We start from the raw sequence: 6000 nt of genomic DNA, 5'->3' as shown, positions 1-6000 counted from the left end.
GACAGGGGCACACACAGGGACAAGACCCCAAAACTGCACCTAGTTCTCCTTAGCCAGTTCCGCTTCTTTGGCATTAATTGTATGGACATCTATAAGACATGGATATAAGTAACTATGGTATACGAGGACTTGTTAGTCTTCCTGTTCCTATGAAGCAGCCGCCTTGATGACATTATCCTACGACCTTTGTCATTCCACCAGGCCAAGACCATGTCAAGATCAAGATATATCAATGGCCTCGCTCTTCCTTGGATTCTATTCTATCGGAGTCTGTTAGACATGGATACAATTACATATAATATACGGGTTCTTACAAGACTCCCTGCCCCTCCTTATCTGTAAAGCAGATGCCTTTGTTATTCCACCAGGCCATAAGAGGGCCGGTCCTTACCGCCTGTCAGGGACAACATGTGAATCCTGGCAGGTGGATAATCCTGTTATAGTCCTGGTTACAATGTACTGAGAACGTGTGTTTGTTTATTGAAATTTCTGATTTGGGGGAAAAAGGCGATTTACGCTTTTATAGATTTTTTGCATTTTTGTATTTTTTTTTAAAAAAATTAGATTTGATCCCTGCTACAATATAGTGCGACGCTCCTGCAGCAGATCCAGGTGCTATATCTTACAGAGGCCATACCGCAGCCCATGTGACCCCCTGCGGCCTCGGCGCTCCGTCCACACTTTACCTCAGCTTCACTGATGAATGATTTTTAGAATATAAAGATCTACAAGATACAAATCACAATCATCTACACTCAATAAAAAGATATTTGTTTTCTTTAATACGGATAAAAAAAAATATATTCATCAAAACATTAATTTATTCAAAAATGACCAAAAATGTTGTAAGAATTGTGCGGTCATTTCATAGTGACGTCGGTAACACTGGTAAGATACTTCTTAGGAATGTTTAGGTTTGATTTTACTGGTGTGCGGAGCGGCTCAGTTTCCCAGCACAATTATACTTTATTAACCCCTTCAGAGACGTTCCTTTGAAGTTCCTTTCCAATGCTGTCCCAACCAGACTCACGTCTGACCTCACGACCTCTGATAAGTTCGCTCCACCACAAGTTGAGTCCTGTCAAAATTCCAAACAGGAACACGGCTGCCACTTCATTCAGATGATTTGTGGGGAATCCAGGTGATGGAAAGAAATGAAATTCATACTGGTGACCAGAGATGAGCGAACCAGGTTGCAGCCAAATGTTTCCTGTGTTCTATCATGTCACTTTCACCCTTTGGTAATATTTACCTTCTGAAATTTGTCCTATGTTCAATTGTATAACTTGTACATTCTCATATGTGTTCTATTTTGTAACTTTCACCTTCTGATATGTGATCTATGCCTTATGTTGTATTGTGTAACTTTCACCTTCTGATATGTGTTCTTTGCCTTATGTTGTATTGTGTAACTTTCACCTTCTGATATGTGATCTGTGCCTTATATTGTATAGTGTAACTTTCACATTCCTATATGTGTTCTATTGTGTATCTTTCACCTTCTGATATGTATTCTATGTTCTATTTTGTAACTTTCACCTTCTGATATGTGTTCTGTGTTCTATTATGTAAGTTTTACCTTCTATTCTATTGGGAATTGGGGTATTAGAACTAACACCATAATACAGGTGTGGTTATACTGGAAGTGGATGTCTGTCCTCAGCTGGAATAGATTGGACTTCACATTTCTAAAACGTTTCAAGTGCTTAGAGCCTCGTAGTAATTCTGGTGCGGCTTGTGCCTGTGGGGGAAAGAATGAAGACGGATATAGGAATTTCCCCAGGCTCAGTATATTTTACAAACTGATTGCTAGCCAGTCTCAGATCTTATCAGTTTTGCAAAAAATCATAAAAAATCCTATTTTCTGTTCCTGTTCAACTGGTTCTCTTTAACCTGCTGTTTATTATACAGCCATGAGACTTACCTCTCATTCACATCTGCGTTTGGTAATCCGTTCAGGGAGTCCATATGGGGACCCTCCCCCCCAACGGAATACCAAAGGCATTGCCAAGCGGTGTGCAGTGAAAGCACACGGACCCATAGACTATAATGGGGTCCATATGCTTTCCGCATGCTGCCTACATGAATGATGTGGACATGAAAGTAGATTATGAAGTATTTTTCTGTCCGCATTTTCCGTGCAGACATGGGGCGGAGAGCACACAGACCCCATTATAGTCTATGGGGTCCATGTGCTTTCACTGCTCACCGCTTGGCAATGCCTTTGGCATTCTGTTGAGGGGGGGGTCCCCATGCAGACTATGAGCATATTTATTGTGCTACAGATGATTTAATACTTCTGTAGGGGAGTTAGCAGTATCTACAGGGACTGCAATTTTTGTTGTGGCATCCCACTATACCCAGTTTTTTGTATAGACATTGTCCTATTTGTTGTATGTTGTAAATTATTAATAATAAAAAAAAATTGAGATTTTTTAGCAGTATATTGCATGTATTAAGTTGTGATATACACACATTAGATGTCATACTTACCTTTTTGTGGTTGCTATCTGTGTTCATTCAGTAAGGACATGTTTCTATAGGGCTTTCAACAAATAATGGAACTCTGTTATACATATATCTTGTTCCTATATTGCTTTGTGTTTTGCATAAAAACAGCAAAGCCAAGTTGCTGCTATTAAAGTGTCTGTTGTGTGCGACAATGGCAAGCCAACGACTACAGTGGACTGGCCCACAGTGGGTGTCTAACAGAACTATGGTGTGCCCCCTGCTTAAAAAACTACCCTTCAATGTGAAAGTGATACAACATAGAACACATATCTGAAGGTGCAAATTACACAATAGCACATAGAAATAGAGCATATAAGACATATCAGAAGGTGAAAGTTACACAATAGAGCATATAAGACATATCAGAAGGTGAAAGTTACACAATAGAGCATATAAGACATATCAGAAGGTGAAAGTTACACAATAGAGCATATAAGACATATCAGAAGGTGAAAGTTACACAATAGAGCATATAAGACATATCAGAAGGTGAAAGTTACACAATAGAGCATATAAGACATATCAGAAGGTGAAAGTTACACAATAGAACATACCAAACAGGAGAACACTCGGGTGCCCTTGGTTGTCACATATAACCCCCACCTGGAGACGCTGAGAGGAATCACACGCAAATTACATGCACTACTGCAAAAAGACAACCGTCTAACATCCATATTTCCAGACCCCCCTCTCCTGTGCTACAGACAGCCACCAAACCTCAGGAATATGGTTGTCAGTAGCTCACTGTCACCTCCAACTAACAAAGGAACATTTCCATGTGGACAGAAGAGGTGCAAAACCTGCCCGCACATACTGACTATGGACAAAATAAAGATCCCGAACTCTGATCGACACTACAAAATCCCAGGTAACTTCACCTGCAGCCACCTAATGTAGTGTATTTGATATTGTGTACTAAGTGTCCTGAGGGCCTGTATGTAGGTGAGACAGGACAGTCACTTAGGATGAGGATGAACTCACACAGACATACGATTAGAGAGCAGAGAATGGACCTCTCTGTGCCAAAACACTTCTGTAATCAAAATCATAATATGACCCAGGATATGAAGATCCTGGTACTAAGGGGGAATTTCAGAGACAGAAAAGATCGCCTCATATGGGAATTTAAACTTATGGTGAACTTTAAGGGTGAATTCACACTGAGTAAACACTAGCTTATTCTGAACGTAAAACACGTTAAGAATAAGCGGCGTCTAAAGCAGCTCCATTCATTTCTATGGGAGCGGGGATACGAGCGCTCCCCATAGAAATGAATGGGCTGCTTCTTTCACTCCGTGCAGTCCCATTGAAGTGAATGGGGAGTGCCGGCGTATACGGCAAGCTCTGCTCATGCCGGAGCGTACACGCCGGCACTCCCCATTCACTTCAATGGGACTGCACGGAGTGAAAGAAGCAGCCCATTCATTTCTATGGGGAGCGCTCGTATCCCCGCTCCCATAGAAATGAATGGAGCTGCTTTAGACGCCGCTTATTCTGAACGTGTTTTACGTTCAGAATAAGCTAGCGTTTACTCAGTGTGAATGCACCCTAACACTCTCCAACAAGGTCTAAACAGGGCCCAGGGTTTTATGGCCTTTTATAACCACTAGACACCACGTCACTGATCAAAGAAGCCATAAACCCAGAGAACTTTCCTGCGAACTGATATATATGTGTGGTTTTTTTTTTGTTTTTTTGTTTTTTTTAAAACTGTTTATGTTCTGTTTTCCATCTATTTTGCATCTAACACTCCATTTCTCTGTATATATATGCCTACCTTCAGACATTGTGTTATACCATCCTGATGAAGGGACCTTTATAGTAGTCCCGAAAGCTCGAAATATGTCATCAAAAAATTTTTTGAGTTAGCCATTAAAAAAGGTATCAACTACTGAGGACTTCTCTCAAAAAAATTCTTACAATAGAACATATAAGACATATCAGAAGGTGAATGTTACACAATAGAGCATATAAGACATATCAGAAGGGGAAAGTTACACAATAGAGCATATAGCACATATCTGAAGGTGAAAGTTACACAACAGAGCATATAACACATATCAGAAGGTGAAAGTTACACAATAGAACATTGAACACTTATTAGAAGGTGAAAGTTACACAGGAGAACACAGAACGTTGCAATTGCATCTGCTGATGAAAATACAGTTCTAGTTTTGGGACACTACCAAAAATCACCTCATAAGGTGACAAGTGTGTTTTCCTATTTGGTGTGTACCTTACTGAGAATTGGGCCGGGGGTCCTGTCCATGGCTTTCCTGTCTCTTCCATAACTTTTTGGATTCCTAGTTTCAGGGTACCATTTAGTCACTCCGGGGGCCATGACCCCCGATGAAGGAAACTAAATCATCAGTTGATATGGGAAAAATATTGTCAGGTTGCGAAACAGATTTGGCTTCTCCAGTATCCACTAAAAATTCTCATATTCTCCCCTTTGGCCATTGTAGGGAGATCACACGGGGTGGCCCCTATTTATCAGGTACTGATACACATTTTCCTCCTCTTCCTCTCCTGTATCTGTTTCTTCCTTGTACCGGGTAAGCTGTTCTACTCTTTTCCTTACTGTTATATTGTTCTATGCCCTTGGCTACGAGGAGAAGATCCTGGGGATTGCTACAAGCCACTCGGGTCTGCCACTCTTTAGTGCTGCCGGGGATAGCAATCCTTCTGCAAACACTCCGCTCAGTGTTGGTGGCGATACATTTCCTTTAAGTGACTGTTCCCCATATCTGACCAGCGCCTCTATGCATGGTCAAAGAATTTTTTTGACGGTCTCCTCTTTGTTCTGTGACATATCTGTTAGCAGGACAATCCGCTCCTGTTGCTTATTCAGTGCCCATTCTCTGATCCTTTGCACATACTTCTGTACTCAGGTTTTCGGCCACCCCTCCCGTTTTCTCTGTGTGTAGGGAGTGAGTAGGTTTATTCCCCCTGTCATTTTAGCCTGTATGATATGTGCAAGGACATCTCCTACTTTGCAAGTAACAATGTGATTAACCGGCTCCAGGGTCGTTACACTACATTAGGGCGACTCCTCCTGGGTTTTACCTCCTTACTCTCTGTGGGTGGGGTTTCCTGTTGCATCACATACTTTAAGGTCTCTGTCTGTCCTCTTTGTTTGGGTGCGGTTTTCTGCCTGGTTTTTATTGTACCAGAACCTCAAAAGAATATCTCTTGGGAATTGTGTCTAAGTACAATGTCTTGCACCACAACCTCAAAGTCTAATTTAAGTATCAGACCCAAGATGATCCTACTAATATTATAAAAGTGAAAGTTTGTATGTTTGATGTTTGTTCCTCAATCACGCAAAAACGGCTGAACAGATTTGGATGAAATTTGGCACATAGATAGATTGTAACCTCAATTAACACATTGGCTACTTTTTATCCCAGTAAATGACATGGCTTCACGACTGTTATGAATTTATGTCCACATACTATATTACACGGCTCTTGGCAGCAGCTTATCTCA

The sequence above is a fragment of the Leptodactylus fuscus genome, chromosome 11 (assembly GCF_031893055.1).
Source record: "Leptodactylus fuscus isolate aLepFus1 chromosome 11, aLepFus1.hap2, whole genome shotgun sequence".
Taxonomy (NCBI): Eukaryota; Metazoa; Chordata; class Amphibia; order Anura; family Leptodactylidae; genus Leptodactylus; species Leptodactylus fuscus.
The sequence above is the reverse complement of the archived record's forward strand: the minus strand, read 5'-3'. Positions refer to the sequence as shown.